Source organism: Anolis sagrei, chromosome 9, assembly GCF_037176765.1.
Source record: "Anolis sagrei isolate rAnoSag1 chromosome 9, rAnoSag1.mat, whole genome shotgun sequence".
Lineage (NCBI taxonomy): Eukaryota > Metazoa > Chordata > Lepidosauria > Squamata > Dactyloidae > Anolis > Anolis sagrei.
Window position 1 is genome coordinate 37,628,080 of NC_090029.1, and position 22,064 is coordinate 37,650,143.

Genomic DNA, 22,064 nt, shown 5'->3' on the forward strand with positions numbered 1-22,064 from the left:
TGAATCAAACTTGGCACACAGAACTCCCATGACCAACAAAAAATACTGGAAGGGTTTGGTGGGCATTGACCTTGAGTTTGGGAACTGTAGTTCACCTACATCCAGAGAGCACTGTAGACTCAAACAATGATGGATCTGGACCAAACTTGGCACAAATACTCAGTATGCCCAAATGTGAACACTGGTGGCGTTTGGGGGAAATAGACCTTGACATTTGGGAGTTGTAGTTGCTGGGATTTATAGTTCACCTACAATCAAAGAGCATTCTGAATTCTACCAACAATGGAATTGAATCAAACTTGGCACACAGAACTCCCATGACCAACAAAAAATACTGGAAGGGTTTGGTGGGCATTGACCTTGAGTTTTGGGAGTTGTAGTTCACCTACATCCACAGAGCACTGTAGACTCAAACAATGATGGATCTGGACCAAACTTGGCACAAATACTCAGTATGCCCAAATGTGAACACTGGTGGCGTTTGGGGGAAATAGACCTTGACATTTGGGAGTTGTAGTTGCTGGGATTTATAGTTCACCTACAATCAAAGACCATTTTGAACCCCACCAACAATAGAATTGGGCCCAACTTCCTGTACAGAACCCCCATGACCAACAGACTTTGGACTTTGGCGACCCCTTTGACACCCCCTCGCGAACCCTCCAAGGTTGAGAAACACTGCAGTACATGATGGAGTCTAAGGAAGAAATAGCTACTGAAGCAAGGCATAAAGTGAGAATAAAGCTATAAAACAGAGCTTCTCAACCTTCCTAATGCCGCGACCCCTTCATACAGTTCCTCATGTTGTGGTGACCCCCAACCATAACATTGTTTACGTTGCTACTTCATAACTCTAATTTTGCTCCTGTTATGAATCGTAATGTAAATATCATATATACAGGATGTATTTTCATTCACTGGACCAAATTCAGCACAAATATCCAATATGCCCAAATTTGAATACTGGTGGGGTTAGGAGGGGTTGATTTTGTCATTTAAGAGTTGTAGTTGCTGGGATTTATAGATTGTATTTATATATACAATCAAAGAGCATTCAGAACTCCACCAATAACAATAATAATAATAATAATAATAATAATCTTTATTTATATCCCACTACCATCTCCCCAAGGGACTCGGTGTGGCTTACATGAGGCCGAGCCCACAATACAACAATAAAAACAATAGCAACAGTAATGCAAACAATAAATAAAACTCATAAACAGAAAATAAGCAATAACAATAACAATAACACAGCGACGTTTAATAACCTATGGCTGGGCCAAATGTAATAATTAAAATTTTAAAAATAATGGAATTGAATCAAACTTGGCACACAGAACTCCCATGACCAAGAGAAAATACTGGAAGGGCTTGGTGGGCATTGACCTTGAGTTTGGGTGTTGTAGTTCACCTACATTCAGAGAACACTGTGGACTCAAGCAACGATGGATCTGGACCAAACTTGGCCCAAATACTCAAAATGCTCAAATGTTAACACTGGGGGAGTTTGAGGGAAATAGACCTTGACATTTGGGAGTTGTAGTTGCTGGGATTTATTGTTCACTTACAATCAAAGAGAATTCTGAATGTCACCAATGATAGCATTGGGCCAAACTTCCCACACGGAACCAACATGACAAACAGGAAATACTGTATTGTCGAAGGCTTTCATGGCCGGAATCACTCGGTTGTTGTAGGTTTTTTTGGGCTATATGGCCATGGTCTAGAGGCATTCCCTCCTGACGTTTTGCCTGCATCCATAGATGCAGGCGAAATGTCAGGAGAGAATGCCTCTAGACCATGGCCATATAGCCCAAAAAAACCCTACAACAACCCAGGAAATACTGTGTTTTCTGATGGTTTTTGGCTCCCCCTCTGACACCCCCCTCATGACCCCTCCCCCAGGGGTTCTGATCCCTAGGTTGAGAAATGTGGCAAGCTGGCCTCAGCCTCGGCTGCACATTTCAAACCGTATCTTCCTCACCACAATCCTGAGGATGAGTAATGCATTTTGGATGTAAATAAATAATGTGCTGTAAAAATGTGTGTTTGAGCATGAAGAGAATAATTATATATTCTGAAAAATGGATGGAAATAGTATTTTAACTATGCATCTCCAAACTGAAAAATGGATTTTCTAATAGATGCAAAGGATAATAGCCTTGCGAGTATTCCAAAGTTTTGCAGAACATTTACTCAGCAGAGCAAAAAAGGCAGTTTCACACACAAAACAAACAAACAAAACAAAAAATACTGTTTCTTACAGAAGAGAAACATTTTCTGTACTAAAACTGGGTTTCTAATAATCATCATCATCATAATCATAACCATCATCATCCAAATTCACATAATAATAATAATAATAATAATCTATATAAATAAAATGTAATGTTCGTTTGTGGGATTAACATAACTCAAAAACCACTTGACAAATTGACACCAAATTTGAACACAATACACCTAACAACCCAATGTATGTCCTTCACTCATTTTTTTTTAATTTTGCCATTTGGGAGTTGTAGTTGCTGGGATTTATAGTACACCTACAATAAAAGAACATTCTGAACTCCACCAATGATGGACCAAACGTGGCACACAGGACTCCCATGACGAACAGAAAACAGTAGAAGGGTTTGGTGGGCATTGACCTTGAGTTTGGGAGTTGTAGTTCACCTACATCCTGAGCCAACCTGGAGGGACTCAAACAATAATGGATCTGGACCAAACTTGGCACTGCTACCCAAAATGCCCAAATATAAATACAGATGGAGTTTGTGGGAAACGGACCTTGACATTTGGGAGTTGTAGTTACTGGGATTTATAGTTCACCTAGAATCAAAGAGTACGCTGAACCCCACCACCAACAGAACTGGGACAGACTTCCCACACAAAACCCCCATGACCAACAGAAAATACTCAAGGCCATCCAGTCCACTTCCCTTCACCAAGGCAAGAAAACATAATCAAAGCCCTCCTGACAAAGAGCCATCCTGCCATAAATATAGATAGATATGATTCACACACACAGAGAGAGATAGTATCATAGGTTTGAAGGGGACCCCTAAAGAAGAACTATGATATGCTACATAGTAAACAAACCATACAATCTCCACACCAACACTGACAAAGAAACAGCAAGAAATACCACTTAGCCACAAGCATAAAGACATTACATAGATTAGAAACCAACACATTCCCATTACTTTATTTTCCAGATCAACAGACTGGGCCACAGCAACGCCTGGCAGGGGACAGCTAGTAATAATAATAATAATAATAATAATAATAATAATAATCCAAATAAACTTCCAAACTCAGGCAGACACAATACTCCTGACCTCACTATTGTTTAAAAAACAAAGTATGGATTGTCGATGTTGCAATCCCAGGTGACAGCAGGATTGAAGAGAAACAACTGGAAAAGCTGACACAATACGAAGAGTTAAAGATCAATCTGCAAAGATTCTGGTACAAGCCAGTCAAGGGGGTCCCAGTTGTGATCGGCACACTGGGTGCAGTGCCTCAAGACCTTGGCCTGCACTTAAGCACACTTGGCGCTGACAAAATTCCCATCTGCCAGCTGCAAAAGGCCACCTTACTGGGATCTGCACGCATTATTCGCTGATACATCACACAGTCCTGGACCCTTGGGAAGGGTCCAACGTGTGATCCAGTACAACAGCCCACAGAGTGAACTTGTCTGCTGTGGACTCATCTTGTTGTGTTTCAAATAATAATAATTTATTTATATCCTGCCATCATCTTCCCAAAGGGATTTGGGGCAGTTCACAAAAGCATTCCGTAGTGCAACACCCATAAAACACATGATACATAATAATAATAATAATAATAATAATAATAATAATAATCCTTTATTTGTACCCTGCTACCATCTCCCAAAGGACTCAGTGCAGCTTACAGTAGGCCGAGACCCAATACAACAATAAACAAGAAAACAGTAATACAACAGTAAATAAACTCAAGCAATAACATTAACAATAACAACACGATGCAATTAAAAACCAATGTCAGGGCCAGATGTAAAGGTTAAAATTTAAAAAGCTGGGCATGACCGGGTGAAATGGATAGATATTTTGGAGAATAGGTAGGGCGTGCAGACAGTCCTAGATCTCTAGAAAAGTGCATTTGGGACAAAGTGCTTGGAGTTTCCTATTCTGGGAAGGCACACTGAAATAGCCACGTTTTCAAGCTCCTCCTAAAGACTGCCAACGTTGGGGCATGCCTGATAAGTATATAAAACAATGACAATCTAAGTTTACACCACCAATTTTACATAAAACATCATATAAACCCATATGAATAAAATTTAAAATTCCATAAAAATGTAGCAATGCCTGCAGGTATAAAATAGGCTGTATTGAAGTATCAATCCAAAATGCCAAAGTGAAGTAATCACAAAGTCCTTGTGTTTAACCATTACAATTCTAATCATGGTCAAAGGCCTGTTTAAATAGCCAAGTTTTGACCAAAAAACTTGGAGAGTGGGGGTAGCCTAATATCTCTAGGGAGAGTATTTCAAAGCTGGGGGGCCGCCACCGAGAAGGCCCTCTCTTGTCCCCACCAACCGCACTAGCAATAGAGGTGGGACTGAGAGCGGGGTCTCCACGACAGATCTCAAAGCCTGTGTCAGTTCATAGAAGGAGATGCGATCTCGAAGATAGGTTGGACCTGAAGTGTATAGGGCTTTATGGGCAATAACCTTCACTTTGAATTGGCTGGGAAATTTGTCAGTAGGCAAAACACACTTGCACACAAATACACACAAAGAATCATAGAATCCTAGAGTGGGAAGAGACCTCTTGGGCCATCATCCAGTCCAACCCCATTCTGCCAAGAAGCAGGAAAATTGCATTCAAATCACCCCTGACAGATGGCCATCCAGCCTCTGTTTAAAAGCCTCCAAAGAAGGAGCCTCCACCACACTCCGGGGCAGAGAGTTCCACTGCTGAACGGCTCTCACAGTCAGGAAGTTATAGAATCCTAGAATCAAAGAGTTGGAAGAGACCTCCTGGGCCATCATCCAGTCCAACCCCATTCTGCCTAGAAGCAGGAAAATTGCATTCAAATCACCCCTGACAGATGGCCATCCAGCCTCTGTTTAAAAGCCTCCAAAGAAGGAGCCTCCACCACACTCCCACCGGGGCAGAGAGTTCCACTTCTGAACGGCTCTCACAGTCAGGAAGTTATAGAATCCTAGAATCCAAGAGTTGGAAGAGACCTCCTGGGCCATCATCCAGTCCAACCCCATTCTGCCAAGAAGCAGAAATATTGCATTCAAAGCACCCCTGACAGATGGCCATCCAGCCTCTGCTTAAAACCTTCCAAAGAAGGAGCCTCCACCACAAGGGTTCTCTTGACACCATACTTCCCCTACAGTGATTTCGGACATTCATATATGGGGTAAATACTCTGAAATACGATGTACAAAACACAGCAAACATTCCAGTGTTGTACCATATGTTTCTAATGCGTAGTTTCCTGCAAATGTCTAAAAACAGTAGTTTGAAATATACATAGTAATAAGCAGATGAGGCTGGGTGTTTCTGTTGAGTGCTCTTTAAAAGTTATGTTTATCTCCAATCTCTGCTTTCTTTACAACTCTCAAAATGCCAAGGAATGTTTTGCCAGAGCAGACTCATTTCCAATTCCACTTTGCAGAGAAAATATAGACAGCTTTCATTCCGAGTAATTTTAATGGAAGAGGCTTGAGCTGAAATCCGATGCACAGTGAACTTGGGAGGCAATGCTATTGATGTCAGTGGGAATTACTCCCAACTAAACAGGCATGGGATTGGGTTGGGTGACCTAGAATACCACCATTTTAAATTCGTTTGGCTTGCTGTGGCTTTGAGCCATTCTTAATTAATTATCTTTCCTGCAGGGTTCCAAGTGATTTACAGAAAGTTGAAATGAGCAAATGTGCGTTAATCATGGTCTAATATGCAGAATCCAGAATGTGTGGCTTATCAAAAATTTGTGCAAACTTTACCTAATACTAAGCTGAAGTCGGCATTTTCTTTGAGACGTCCTCTATATTACTTCTTGCCGGGAAAATGAATTCAAGGAGTGGGGAGCAAGAAGTCCTCAAAGCGAAGATAGGACTTCCCTTAATCTTTGATGCGCTCATTTTCCAAAATGCAGAGCTACAAAATTGTATAGGGTTTTGTGGCAATTTCTTTTTATCTGCTAAGATTTCAATAGACGGCTACTAATATTTTTCCCCTCGAAGATAAGTTATTGCAACAACAACAACAACAACAACACTTTATTTGTATTCCGCTCTATCTCCCTGAGGGGACTCGGGGTGCATTCCAGGATATACAGACACAAGGCAAACATTCAATGCTTGGAAACAATGAAGAAGAAGAAGAAGAAGAAGAAGAAGAAGAAGAAGAAGAAGAAGAACAACAACAACAACAACAACAACAACTTTATTTTTCTACCCTACCTCCATCTCCCCAAAGGGACTCGGGGCTGCTTACATGGGGCCAAGCCCAAGGCAATCTATATAAATAAAAATGTAATGGAACACTTTGAAGAACAAGCCCTGGAGACAGGAACCAAAAAGCCCACGATATGGTTCCGAGATGTGGATGACACTTTCACTATTTGGAGCCATGGAGAAGAAGAACTCAACAGGTTCCTGGACCATCTCCACAGCATCCACCCAAACATCCAGTTCACAATGGAAAAAGAAAAGGAAGGAAGACTGCCTTTCCTAGATGTCCTAGTCATCCGCAAACCAGATCAACAATTGGGTCACACCGTTTACAGAAAACCCACACACGGAGATAGATATCTACATAAAAACTCCAACCATCACCCAAGTCAAAAAAGAAGCCCCGTAGTGTCTAGATCTAAGGAAGTAATGCTCCCCATGCTCTATTCTGCTTTGGTTAGACCACTTTACCTGGAGTATTGTGTCCAATTCTGGGCACCACAATTCAAGAGAGATATTGACAAGCTGGAATGTGTCCAGAGGAGGGCGACTAAAATGATCAAGGGTCTGGAGAACAAGCCCTATGAGGAGCGGCTTAGGGAACTGGGCATGTTTAGCCTGAAGAAGAGGAGGCTGAGAGGAGATATGATAGCCATGTATAAATATGTGAGAGGAAGCCACAGGGAGGAGGAGGGAGCAAGCTTGTTTTCTGCTTCCTTGGAGACTAGGACGCAATGGAACAATGGCTTCAAACTACAAGAGAGGAGATTCCACCTGAACATGAGGAAGAACTTCCTGACTGTGAGAGCCGTTCAGCAGTGGAACTCTCTGCCCCGGAGGGAGTGTGGTGGAGGCTCCTTCTTTGGAAGCTTTTAAACAGAGGCTGGATGGCCATTTGTCAGGGGTGATTTGAATGCAATATTCCTGCTTCTTGGCAGAATGGGGTTGGACTGGATGGCCCATGAGGTCTCTTCCAACTCTTTGATTCTATGATTCTATGATTCTATGATTCAAGCCTTGGCAGACCGTGCAAAAAGAATCTGGGAAGCCCACCTCTTCCTCCAAGATGAACTGAACCACCTCAACTGGGCTCTCCAGGCCAAGGGAGACTCCACCTCAGACATCAGAAGAGCTGCAAGACAACCGAGAAGAAGCCACGAGAGTCAAGACCAAGACCCACCCAGAGGAAAAGGGTTCTTGCGATATATCAAGGGAACCACTGACCGCAGAGGGAAGCTGATGAGGAAACACAACATACAAACCACCTACAGACCCATCAAGAAACTCCAACCAATGCTCCGTTCATCAAAGGACAAGAGGGATCCTCTCACTTCTGCAGGAGTCTACCACTGTGTACCATGCAGCTGTGGACAAGAAGTATCCAGAGGGACCACCACACGCAGCAGCAGCATTGCCCAGACACGCATCAAGGAACATGGAAGGCACTGCAGACTCCTTCAACCAGAGAAGTCAGCCAGAGCAGAGTAGCAAACCACATCAACAATGATAAAGAAACAACAAGAAATACCGTTTACCCACAAACATAAATAAATTACATATATTAGAAACCTCATTACTTTATTTTCCAGATCACCAGACGGGCAGGGGACAGCTAGTATACAATTAAAAACAAAACAATAACAAATTAAAACAGCATAAAACAGCAAAACAATAATAAACAAGCATCAAAAGCAACAGCAGACTAATGGGGGGGGGGGGGGGGGAAAGAGAACCACTATGTGAACTGGTTAAAGGAGAAGGTGGTTCAATAAGGTGGATAGAAACGCATAATAGCATAGGAAATAGCATGGAAACAGAGCAATTAAACAGGATCAATTCAGCTTAACTTAAATATATATGGGTTCTTGTGGGTTTTTTCGGGCTATAGGGCCATGTTCTAGAGGCATTTCTCCTGACGTTTCGCCTGCATCTATGGCAAGCATCCTCAGAGGTAGTGAGGATGCTTGCCATAGATGCAGGCGAAACGTCAGGAGAAATGCCTCTAGAACATGGCCCTATAGCCCGAAAAAACCCACAAGAACCTAGTGATTCCAGCCCTGAAAGCCTTCGACAATACATTAAATATATATATATATAGTAATGTAATATAGGAATTCAGATTCAGGTCATGATTCAGGTTATTATACAGGTCATCTGTCACAGGAGTCATCAGTTCAATGCACAACGAAGCATCCACGTCTTTAATTCCTTACGGAAGGTGGGTAGGGAGGGTGCCAACCTAATCTCCCTGGGGAGGGAGTTCCAGAGACGAGGGGCCACCACCAAGAATGCCCTCTCTCTTGTCCCCACCAACCATGGCTGAGATGGGGGTGGGAGCGAGAAACGAGCCTCCCCGGAAGATCTTAAGGATCATGTGGGCTCGTAGGGGAGGATGCGGTCACGAAGATAGGCAGGTCCCGAAACATTTAGAGCTTTATAGGTAATAACCTGCACCTTGAATTGGGACCAGAAACTTATCGGCAGCCGATGGAGCTGTTTAAACAGGGGGGTTGACCGCTCCCTGTAACTTGCTCCAGTTAACAACCTTTGCACCAGCTGTAGTTTTCGAACAGTCTTCAAGGGCAGCCCTATGTAGAGTGCATTACAGTAGTCCAATCAGACTTCTCGAGGTACGGTTGCAGCTGGCGCACAAGTTTTAACTGTGCAAAGGCCCTCCCGGCCACCGCCAACACCAGAGCATCAGTGATGAATCTAGATACAGACAGATAAAGCCTTCCCTTTCATCTCCGGCTCTGGGGGAGGTGCATTTCGAAGCTGAAAAGCCTGCGTTGTCCATAGACACCTCCAAGGTCATGTGGCTGGCATGACTGCATGGAGCGCCGTTTACCTTTCTGCCGAGACGGAACCTATCGATCTACTCACATTTGCATGTTTCTGAATTACTAGGTTGGCGGAAGCTGGGGCTAACAGTGGCAGCTCACCCTGTCCCACGGATTCAAACCATCAACCTTCTGGTCAGTAAGTTCAGCAGCTCAACGGTTTAACCTGTTGCGCCACCTCAGAGAATGGGGCTTCCTTCTTTGAAGATTTTTAGACGGATGCTGGATGGCCATCTCTTGGGAATGCTTTGATGAGTTGGATTGGATGTCCCTTGTGTCTGTAAGTCTGTAAATCTAGAAGCAGGCCCTAGAATCATAGAATCCTAGAATCCTAGAATCAAAGAGTTGGAAGAGACCTCATGGGCCATCCAGTCCAACCCCATTCTGCCAAGAAGCAGGAATATTGCATTCAAATCACCCCTGACAGATGGCCATCCAGCCTCTGTTTAAAATGAATATGCTCCTGTTTTCAATATGTCATGAGAAAAACAGAGGCTTTTGTATGGATGGGTTGCCTGGACTCTGCAAAACACATAAGACAGTGTTCCTTGGATGTCCACGGATGCCCAGTCTGAATGGCCTGCACAGTTAAAGCCTAACATCCAATAACCTCTCGTGAGGTCTATGAGATCCTCAGCAGCAGTTTGGAGTGTTATGATGTGATAAATAGAATGCCTTCATTTTGATTTTCAATTTGCATATTTATTGAGAGTTGTCTTGATCTTAATTAGTTCTGTTTTGTATGTTATTGGATGCATTTGTTTGCTTGCTTGTGTACTTGAAAGTCATCTTTGTATGAGCAGAATGGCACATTCTTGCTGACATAACCAAAACAAGAGACACGACAAACCCAAAGGGACTGTTATTTATTCCTGTGTCAAATTGCGAATGTGTTTGTTTTCCTTTTCTTGTGCTGAATTATGATGTAAACATTTCATTTAGCATATGCATGAAGCACTGGAAGAGGACTGCTCCTGCGGATTGTATAGAATGGGTCCCCAAGTTTGGCTGGAATCCTGTATCAGCTCCTTAGTTAAACTTATCTATAGAAATAAAAAGGTAAAGATGTAACCTCACAACTAGGGCTGGGCGGTTTCGTTTCGTTAATTCGTAATTCGTTAATAATTCGTTAATTTTTTCAATTACAAAACGATAACGAACCATTCTGGAGCAATTATTAAAAAAACGAATTTTCAAAAACGTTTTGTAAATGCTTCATATTTCGTTATTGTATTCGTTTCGTTATTGTTTTGAGGTCGTTTCGTTATTATTTCCGCATGTCTGGGCCAGTTTTATGGTTTAATTAGTGAAAAAAAAATTATAATATCACACCAACAGTCAAGAACAGAGGGAGAGGGAAGCTTCAGAAGGTTTTGGAGGTTTTTTAGCGTATTTCGCGGTCGCGTCCGCCATTAACGAATCAATTCGTTATTGTTTCGGAAATCGATTCGTTAATTTTTTACCATTTACGAAATTTCGTAAATATCGAACTTTTTAAAAGGAAAATTTTGTAATTATTTTAAATATCGAAACAAAAAAACTCCCCAAATACAAATCGATTTTAGAAACAAATTTTTGCGTTGTTACCCAGGCCTACTCACAACCTCTGAGGATGCTTGCCATAGATGCAGGCAAAACGTCAGGAGAAAACCACATCCAGAGAGCACTGTGGTCTCAAACAATGATGGATCTGGACCAAACCTGGCATGAATACTCAATATGCCCAAATGTGAACACAGATGAACTTTGGGGAAAATCAACCTTGATATTTGGAAATTGTAGTTGCTGAGACTTATAGTTCGCCTACAATCAAAGAGAATTCTGAAACCCACCAATGATAGAATTGGGCCAAACCTCCCACACAGAACCCCCATGACCAACAGATAATTCTGTGTTTTCTGATGGTCTTTGGCGACCCCTCTGAAAGCCCCTCGTGACCCCCCCAGGGGTCCCGACCCCCAGGTTGAGAAACACTGATCTAGACACTATACTCCTATTGATGCAGGCCAAAATCCCATTGGCCTTTTTGCCACTGCATCACATTACCTCTCAACAAAAGTTTGCTCTAGGCACAGTCAGGCCATTGTATGCTAATTAAGGTGGTCAGTTGAAACTTTCACACCTAGCTCCAGCAGACAAGAGTCCTTTGTCTCACCCTGGTCATTATTCCACAGATATATAAACCCACTTTCCTAGTTCCAACAGACCTCACTACTTCTGAGAATGCTTGCCATAGATGCAGGTGAAACGTCAGGAGAGAATGCCTCTAGACCAGTGTTTCTCAACCTGGGGGTCGGGACCCCTGGGGGGGTTGCGAGGGGGTGTCAAAGGGGTCACCAAGGACCATCAAAAACAGTATTTTCTGTTGATCATAGGAGTTCTGTGTGGGAAGTTTGGCCAAATTGTATCATTGTTGGGCTTCAGAATACTCTCGGATTGCAGGTGAACTATAAATTCCAGCAACTATAACTCCCAAATGTCAAGGTTTATTTTCCCCAAACTCCACCGGTGTTCACATTTGGGCATATTGAGTATTCATGCCAAGTTTGGTCCAGGTACATCATTGTTTGAGTTCACAGTGCTCTCTGGATGTAGGGGAACTACAACTCCCAAACTCAAGGTCAATGCCCACAAAACGTTCCCAGCATTTTCTGTTGGTCATGAAAGTTCTGTGTGCCAAGTCTGGTTCAATTGCATTGTTGGTGGAGTTCAAAATGCTCTTTGAATTTAAATGAACTATAAATCCCAGCAACTACAACTCCCAAATGACAAAATAAATCCCCCAACCCCACCAGTATTCAAATTCGGGCGTGTTGAGTATTTGTGCCAAATTTGGTCCAGTGAATGAAAATACATCCTGCATATCAAATATTTGCATTATGATTCATAACATTAGCAAAATTACAGTTATGGAGCTGCAACATAAATAATGTTATGGTTGGGGGTCACCACAACATGAGGAACTGCATTAAGGGGTCGCAGCATTAGGAAGGTTGAGAACCATTGCTCTAGACCATGGCCATACAGCCCAAAAAAACCTACAACAACCCACTGCATCACATTCCTGGCTCATGTCTAACTTGTTGTCCACGAGGACTCCAAGATCTTTTTCACATGTTCTGCTCTTGAGCCAGGCATCCCACATCCTGGATCTTTGCATGTCATTTTTTCTAAGTGGAGTATCCTGCATTTGCCCTGTTGAGCTTCATTCTGTCTCTAAACTGTTAAGATCATTTTGAATTCTGTTCAAAATGGTTCTCTACTGTTGATGTTCCAAATCTTTCAGATTTCAACTCCCAGCCAACCTGACCATTGGTCACATTGACTGGGACTTTCTGGCATTGAAAAAAAGTGGAGAATTCAAAGTTGAGAAGCGCTATTCTAGATGCCTCTGTGCATTTGTGGTAAATTTAATGGAAACCTTTCTGTTGACAAAAAAAAGACGGGGTTCCACTCCCCCTGAAGACGCAGGTTTGCAGCTTGGGAGTGATCCTGGACTCATCGCTGAGCCTGGAAACCCAGGTCTCGGCGGTGGCCAGGAGAGCTTTTGCGCAATTAAAACTTGTGCGCCAGCTGCGCCCGTACCTTGGGAAGTCGGATCTGGCCACGGTGGTCCACGCTCTTGTCACATCCCGTTTAGATTACTGCAACACACTCTACGTGGGGTTGCCTTTGAAGACTGCTCGGAAACTCCACCTAGTCCAGCGCGAGGCAGCCAGACTGCTCACCGGAGTGTCATACAAAGAGCATACCACCCCCCTGTTGTGTCAGCTCCACTGGCTGTCGATCCAGTTCCGAGCACAATTCAAGGTGCTGGTTTTGACCTACAAAACCCTATATGGTTCCGGCCCAGTGTATCTGTCCGAACGGATCTCCCTCTACGTCCCACCCCGGAGCCTAAGATCCTCTGGGGAGGTCCTGCTCTCGACCCCGCCTCTGTCACAAGTGAGATTGGCGGGGACGAGGAGCAGGGCCTTCTCGGTGGTGGCCCCCCACCTGTGGAATTCACTCCCCAGGGAAATTAGATCTGCAACATCGCTCCTTTCTTTTAGGAAAAAACTAAAAACATGGATCTGGGACCAGGCATTTGGACAAACGGGCAGATAAAGAAAGAACTTCGATGATGACTAGAAATGATTAACGGATTGGATCTATGGAACTCTGGAAAACGAAACGCTGATTATAAGAATTACTTTTATATGATATTTTATATGATGTGTTATGTACTGGCTGTTGACTGTTTTAATTGTGATAACTGTTTTAATTATGTTTTTGTATATTATGTGTAATTTGTATAGGCATCGAATCCTGCCTTTTCTGTAAGCCGCCCTGAGTCCCCCTTCGGGGGTGGAGAAGGGCGGGGTACAAGTACCAGAAATAAATAAATAAATAAATAAATAAAGGGGGGGGGGGGAAGATAGAAAAAATGGGTAAAATCAGTCGAGAAACGCACATCTCAATGCTTCACGGCTCCCTTGCATCTGTTCAAGTCAGTTTGTTTTATTAATGCTTGCTTGGCCTAAAGCTATCAGAGAGATGTTAAAAGATGCATTGTTAGCACAGCACTGACACTAGCATCTTTTCCCCTTTGTATGAAAGAAAATTAATGATTCACATAAGATTGATCTCAGTGTGCTTCGTTTTGTCTTTCTCTAGCAATCCCTTCCCCCACATTCAAAAAAATATATCAACAAACCCACTTGCTCAGTGGTAGGATAGTAAAGCACACACATTTATTTATTTATTTGATACACTTGTATACCGCTAATATCTCAGCCTGTGCGGCGACTCATTGCGGTTTACAACTTGTTAAAATACAATAGTCACTTAAAAATATAAAATAAGATATCAAAATACAAGACATAAAACATACATAGTATGAACATACTTAGTATCGGGCCACCAATACAAGTCGAAAACATCTCATAGTTAAAATCGTAATTCAGTTCGTTATCCTTGGTTGCAAGTCCATGGTCAAAATAACCTTACATCGGAAATTAGTTAAAAACTTGCTCGAACATCCAAGTTTTTAGATTTTTCCGAAATGCCATTAGCGAGGTGGCTGATCTTAGTTCAATAGGGAGGGCATTCCAAAGCCAGGGGGCCACCACAGAAAAGGCCCTATCTCTCGTTCCCGCGAGCCGCACCTGTGAAGCAGGCGGGATGGAGAGAAGGGCTCCTCCTGAAGATCTTAGGGTCCTGGTGGGCTGATAGGCCGAGATACGTTCGGATAGGTATGTAGGGCCAGAACCGTTTAGGGCTTTAAAGGTCAAAACCAGCACTTTGAATTGGGCTCGGTAGCTGATCGGTAGCCAATGGAGCTGGTACAGCAGAGGAGTTGTGTGCTCCCTGCGCCCTGCTCCTGTTAATACCATGGCTGCCGCCCGTTGGACTAGTTGAAGCTTCCGGGCCGTCTTCAAAGGCAACCCCACGTAGAGAGCGTTGCAGTAATCAAGGCGGGATGTAACCAGAGCGTGGATTACCGTGGCCAAGTCAGACTTCCCAAGGTACGGTCGCAGTTGGCGCACGAGTCTTAACTGTGCAAATGCTCCCCTGGTCACCGCCGAAACCTGGGGATCCAGGCTCAGCGATGAGTCCAGGATCACACCCAAACTGCGAACCTGTGTCTTCAGGGGGAGTGCGACCCCGTCTAACACAGGCTGTAACCCTATACCCTGTTCGGCCCTGCGACTGACCAGGAGCACCTCTGTCTTGTCTGGATTTAATTTCAATTTGTTCGCCCCCATCCAGACCGTTACAGCGGCCAAGCACCGGTTCAGGACCTCGACAGCCTCCTTAGTAGCGGGTGGAAAGGAGTGACAGAGCTGGACATCATCTGCGTACAGATGACACCGCACCCCGAAACTCCGGATGATCTCGCCCAGCGGCTTCATGTAGATGTTAAACAACATGGGGGACAATATTGAACCCTGAGGAACCCCACAAAACAACGGTTGTGGGGTAGAACAGGAGTCCCCCAGTAACACCTTCTGAGACCGACCCTCGAGGAATGACCGGAGCCACCGCAAAGCAGTACCTCCGAGGCCCATTCCTGCGAGGCGTCCCAGAAGAATACCGTGGTCGACGGTATCGAAGGCCGCTGAGAGGTCGAGAAGCACCAACAGGGACACACTCCCCCTGTCGAGCTCCCGACGGAGATCATCCACTAAGGCGACCAAGGCTGTCTCGGTACCATGTCCCGGCCTAAAGCCAGACTGCGCCGGATCTAGATAATCCGTGTCTACCAAGAATGCCTGGAGTTGTGAGGCCACCACACGTTCCATGACTTTGCCCAAAAAGGGAAGATTGGAAACAGGCCGATAGTTTACCAATTGAGTGGGGTCCAGTGATGGTTTCTTCAACAGCGGTTTTATCACAGCTTGCTTTAAGCTGGCTGGAAAAATGCCTTCCCGAAGGGAGGCATTAACCACCACCTTAACCCACTCGGCCAATCCCCCTCTGGCCTCCTTTAGAAGCCAGGATGGGCAGGGGTCTAGGATGCATGTAGTAGCTCTCATTCCTCCAAGCACCTTGTCCACATCCTCGGTTTGAACCAATTGAAATGAATCCATCAAAATCGGACAAGCAGATGCTCGTGTTACATCCTCAGAGACTGCCGTTAATGTGGCATCCAGTCCAGAGCGGATCAAAGCGACTTTGTCTGTAAAGAACCGAGCAAAAGCTTCACAGCGAGCTGCCGAGTCATCAGGGCACCCATCCTGGATGGTGGGTTTTAAAAGGCCTCTGACAACCCGGAACAGTTCAGCCGGACGGTTCTTTGCAGACGCAATAGAGGCCGCGAAGAAGGTCTTCTTAGCGGCTCTTATTGCCGCGGCATATGACCTTAAAAAGGACACAAACCGTGTTCGGTTTGGCTCGCTCGGATCCGAACGCCACACGCTCTCTAGTTCCCTCTTCTTTCGCTTCAACACCGCCAGCTCCTCAGTAAACCAAGGGGCTGGTTTAGCTCGGCTACTTGAGAGGGGACGTTCTGGAGCGATCGTGTCTATTGCTCTAGTCATCTCCCCATTCCAGAGAGCGACCAGGGCATCAACAGGATCACCAACCGAGGTGGCGGGGAATTCCCCAAGAGCCATCAGGAATCCCTCCGGATCCATAAGCCTCCTGGGGCGGACCAATTTAATAGGTCCTCCACCTCTGCGGAGGTTAGGGGGTGCAGTAAGTCTAAAGCTGACCAGGTGGTGGTCGGTCCATGGCAACGGAGAGATGGATAACTCCTCAACACCGCCACCTTCCTCCCATCCCTGACAGAAAACCAAGTCCAATGTATGTCCAGCACTGTGGGTGGGGCCAGATACTTGTTGGGACAGACCCATGGTCGCCATGGTAGACATGAAGTCCTGAGCCGCTCCCGTTAGGGCAGCCTCGGCGTGGACATTGAAGTCCCCCAGCACAAGCAGCCGTTGGGACTCCAATGCCAGGTCCGAGACTACCCCCGCTAGCTCAGGTAGGGAGACTGTAGTGCAGCGAGGTGGACGGTACACTAACAGAATCCCTAAACTGTCCCGGTCACCCACCCTCAGGTGGACGCATTCAAAATTTGTTGACTGCGGGATGGGGGTCCTGGTCAGAGAAATGGAATCTCTATAGACTACTGCAACCCCGCCTCCCCGCCCTCCGGATCTCGGTTGATGCTGCACAGAGAACCCGGGTGGACAAAGCTGGGTCAAGTTTACACCTCCAGCTTCGTCCAGCCAGGTCTCTGTGATGCACGCCAGATCTGCCCGTTCATCCAGGATTAAGTCCTGGATGAAAGTTGTTTTGCCATTGACAGATCTGGCGTTCAACAGCACACTTTCAATCCCGAGGGACCGCCATCCTGGTTACACCTACTTACCGTATCAGGAGACCGGTTTGGAATTACTAAAGTTGTTCCCCGTTCCCTAGGCCGAATTAAAGGTCTCCTTTTCCCGTATCTCCCCTTCCCCACCACGACTTCTATGGGGGCTCCTCGGTTAACGGAAGCCTCTCCCTCCTCCATGACGCATTTGGTACTTATACTAATAAACCAGGGATCATCGTGGTGTACATGCCATGTTACAGTTTCAGTTTGCCATAGCTTTGCCTTCCACGAGTTCTTCAGTCCCGTTAGGTCATATTCGAGATCCCTCGTGCTATTCCATTCCTTCTTACCTACATATACAATTAGCAACCAAATTAACAGATGCCAAGAAGTAGGTAATAGCATAGGTCGTAGTTATTAAGCACAGTTGGAACAAGGAATTATGCTGTTGAAATACAGATGATGTTTTAGCACAACACAGTAGAGCAGCAATGAAATGCGAAGGCTTAAATGACCCAAGATATTAATTAAAGTGCGTCATGGAGGCCTGATTCAGCACTAGCTGTAACAATCGAATTTAAAGTGCTATAGTGGCTAAGTGCACAAGAAATAGTTTAAAGTGCTAATGGCATAAAGTGCAAGATCACAACAGTTAATAAAGTGCACGAAGTAACCAATTGATCATGGAATCAGGATTAATTAATTAGCAACCATCAGGAACGATCAGCACATTCAAGATGGTCACACATAGGTTGCAATAATAATCAATCAAAACGGGGGTGAATTAGCACCGTCAGAATAATTATTTATTGCTGTGCAATATTGTAACTCTTCAACTGATGGCAGTACTGGTATAAGGCCAGTACTGGCTTGTTCAGTAGACTCTCCTCTACAGTTCCATTTTGGTGGAAAGCCTTAGCATTGAATGGTTGTGTTGTTAAAGTGTGTATGGAACCCTTCGGAGACAGTCGGTCAATGCGACTTAAGCAATGTTGTTGTTCATTTGTTCAGTCGTTTCCGACTCTTCGTGACCTCATGGACCAGTCCACACCAGAGCTCCCTGTCGGTCGTCACCACCCCCAGCTCCTTCAAGGTCAATCCAGTCACTTTAAAGATACCATCCATCCATCTTGCCCTTGGTCAGCCACTCTTCCTTTTTCCTTCCATTTCCCCCAGCGCAATTGTCTTCTCTAAGCTTTCTTTTCTTCTCATGATGTGGCCAAAGTACTTCATCTTGGCCTCTGCTATTCTTCCCTCCAATGAGCACGCAGGCTTTATTTCTTGAAGTATGGACTTAAACAACGTGCAGTCATTGAATTATTGACAGCAGAAGATGTTACCCCAAAGGAGATTCATCAGAGAATGCAAGCTGTTTATGGGAATTGAGTTGATGTGAGTACTGTGCACCGTTGGGCCAGAAAGTTTAAAGATGTTGAGGTGGGAACATCTGACTTGCGTGACAAACAAAGAGTTGGGCGTCCTGTGACAGCAACCACTGAGTTTCACAAGCAAAAGGTCAACAGATTGATTCAGGACGATCGTTGTATCACTCAGAGAGAAATTTCAAGCATAATCGGCATTTCATGGGAACGTGTGGGTCACATTATTGCTTTGCTTGGCTATCGGAAGATCAGTGCACGATGGGTACCCAGGATGCTGACGCCTGAAATGAAAGCGCACAGACTTGAAACTTCAGAGACTGGATCTCACCACCGTACGACATCCTCCATACAGTCCAGATTTAGCAGCCTCTGACTTCCATCTGTTCCCGATAATGAAAGAAGATCTGTGGGGACATCATGGTGCTTCTGATGAAGACGTTGAGAGAACTGTGAGACGCTGGTTGTGGAAACAGAGTGTCAACTTCTTCTGTGACGGCTTTAGAAAACTTGTTCATCGTTGGCAGAAATGTATCCAATTGTCTGGGGATTATGCGGAAAAGTGAATAGTGGTAGTTAAAGAGCACATTCTAAGGATCATTTCTGTGCTTGATTTATTAAAATATTCTCATCCAAAACCAAATAACGAAGGTGGAGGCATTAGAAACACCTTTGGCTACAAACCCACCAAAGAACACCAAAAACTCAAAGGGACTGGAAACCAATTAAAGACTATCTGAAATGAATAAAGATAAAAATAATAATATACAGAATCATAGAGTAGAAAGAGACCTCCTGGGCCTTCCAGTCCAACCCGATTCTGCCAAGAAGCAGAAATTTGCATTCAAAGCACTCCTGACAGATGGCCATCTAGCCTCTGTTTAAAAGCCTCCACAGAAGGAGCCTCCACCACACTCCATGGCAGAGAGTTCCACAGCTGAACAACTCTCACAGTCAGGAAGTTCTTCCTAAAGTTCAGATGGAATCTCCTTCCTTGTAGTTTGAAGCCTTTGTTCTGCATCCTAGTCTCCAAGGCAGCAGAAAACAAGTTTGCTCCATCCTTCCTGTGGCTTCCTCTCACATATTTATACATGGCTATCATGTCTCCTCTCAGCCTTCTCTTCTTTAGGTTAAACATGCCCAGCTCTTCAAGCCGCTCTTCATAGGGCTTGTTCTCCAGACCCTGGATCATTTGAGTTGCCCTCCTCTGGACACATTCCAGCTTGTTAATATCTCTCTTCAATTGTGGTGCTCAGAATTGGACACAGTATGATTCCAGGTGTGGTCTAACCAAGGCAGAATAGAGCATGGGGAGCATGACTTCCCTGGATCTAGACACTTTACTCCTATTGATGCAAGCCAAAATCCCGTTGGCTTTTTTTTTGCTGCATTGTTGGCTCATGTTTGTTGGCCAAGTCTGACTTGGTCACGGTGGTCCACGCTTTGGTTACATCCCGTTTAGACTACTGCAACGCTCTCTACGTGGGGTTGCCTCTGAAGACTGCCCGGAAGCTGCAGCTAGTCCAACGCTCGGCAGCCGAACTACTAAAGGGTGCTGGGTACAGGGAGCACACCACTTCGCTGTTACGCCAGCTCTACTGGCTGCCAATTAGCTTCCGAGCACAATTCAAAGTGCTGGTGTTGACCTATAAAGCCCTCAACAACTCCGGCCCAGTTTACCTCTCTGAACGTATTCTCCCCTATGAACCATCTAGGTTGTTAAGATCGTCTGGAGAGGCCCTGCTCTCGGTCCCACCAGCCTCGCAAGCGCGTCTGGTGGGGACGAGGGACAGGGCCTTCTCGGTGGTGGCCCCTCGACTCTAGAACTCTCTCCCACTGGAGATCAGAACCGCCCCATCTATCCTGACATTTAGGAAACAGGTGAAGACGTGGTTATGGAGACAGGCATTCGACGAGTGAGCCAACACCCTGAGATACAGATGGAGGATGATGAGCAGTGATTTTAGTGTGATGACTGACCATTATATGGGTTTTTTCGGGCTATAGGGCCATGTTCTAGAGGCATTTCTCCTGACGTTTCGCCTGCATCTATGGCAAGCATCCTCAGAGGTAGTGAGGTCACTACCTCTGAGGATGCTTGCCATAGATGCAGGCGAAACGTCAGGAGAAATGCCTCTAGAACATGGCCATATAGCCCGAAAAAACCCACAAGAACCTAGTGATTCCAGCCATGAAAGCCTTTGACAATACACTGACCATTATAGTTATTATTGATTGTAATGGCTGTTTTAATGTTTTACTGTAATATGAATTATGATGTTTTATTGATTGTATGTGATATTATGGTTGGACACCGGTCTGAGTCCCTCAAGAGAGGTGAGAAGGCCGGTATACAAAACTTTTAAATAAATAAATAAATAATAAATAAATGTTTAACTTCTTGTCCACGAGGATTCCAAGATTTTTTTCATACGTACTGCTGTCAAGCCAGGCATCGTCCCCCATTTCATTTTTGATACCTTAGTGGAGTATTATGGAGAAGACAATGATGCTGGGGAAAGTGGAAGGCAAAAGGAAGAGGGGCCGACCAAGGGCAAGATGGATGGATGGCATCCTTGAAGTGACTGGACTGACCTTGAAGGAGCTGGGGGTGGTGACGGCCGACAGGGAGCTCTGGCGTGGGCTGGTCCATGAGGTCACGAAGAGTTGGAGACGACTGAACGAATGAACAACAACAGTGGAGTATCTTGCATTTGTCACCATTGCTAGAAAGAAACTACAAGAATGTAGTTGTTCACAAATAAAGACAGAAAGAAAGAGGATGTAAAGAAGAGGAAAGGGCCTAGGGCTATTTTTTCCTGCTATTTTTTTAAAGGACTACACCACGAAGTAGATGGAAGTCAATATACCTCCAATACTTTTTACATTATTTTCCCTTCTTTTGTTTTCTCTCTCTCTTTATATCACTATATTCTCCCTATTTCACTTCTTTCCTTTTTTCTAGATATATTCTTTTGTTAAATGTATCGTATATAATATTTGTGTGCTAATAATAAAAAAATTATTTAGGAAAAAAATGGTGATCACCACCCACCAGAGTTGGCCTCAACTGGACTTAATGTCGAGGGGAAACCTTTACCTTTACTAATATTAAGATGCCTGCCAAATGGGATCCAGGAAAGCTGATGGTTTTCAGAGGCTTCTCCATTGTCTCTGGCAATTCTGTGAATTCAAGGCAAAGGGAATGGAGGCTGCTTAATGCCCAAACCCATCAGCGTCTTTGATTTCCAAAACGAATGCAATGTTATTCAAATGTATGGGCCCCCTGCCAGAATAAAAAGTGGCTCCAGGTGGTAATTATATGTGTTTTCTGAAATTAATTTCCACCAGATTTCCTAATATACTTTGGTTTCATCACGCCAGGGACCTCTGTGTTCTGATCAGGTTGAGAGGCAGATGTAGATAACAAGTGTGTGTGTGCGCGCGCATGTGGGCATACATGTATTGCCAAATAAATGTTCCCATTTGTGAATTTCCTATTCCGCAATGTGTGTTCCCAACCCAAAACAGCACACATTCCAGTTACTGCATCTTGGCAGATGCTGGGCAGATTCCCT

The 22,064-nt window shown here is 44.6% G+C and overlaps 1 protein-coding gene across 1 annotated transcript in view; it reads right to left on the reverse strand.

Annotated features, from left to right (window-relative positions):
- Positions 1 to 22,064, reverse strand: part of AGBL1 (AGBL carboxypeptidase 1) — a 728,548-nt gene that overhangs the window by 1,766 nt on the left and 704,718 nt on the right. The window lies entirely within an intron of this gene.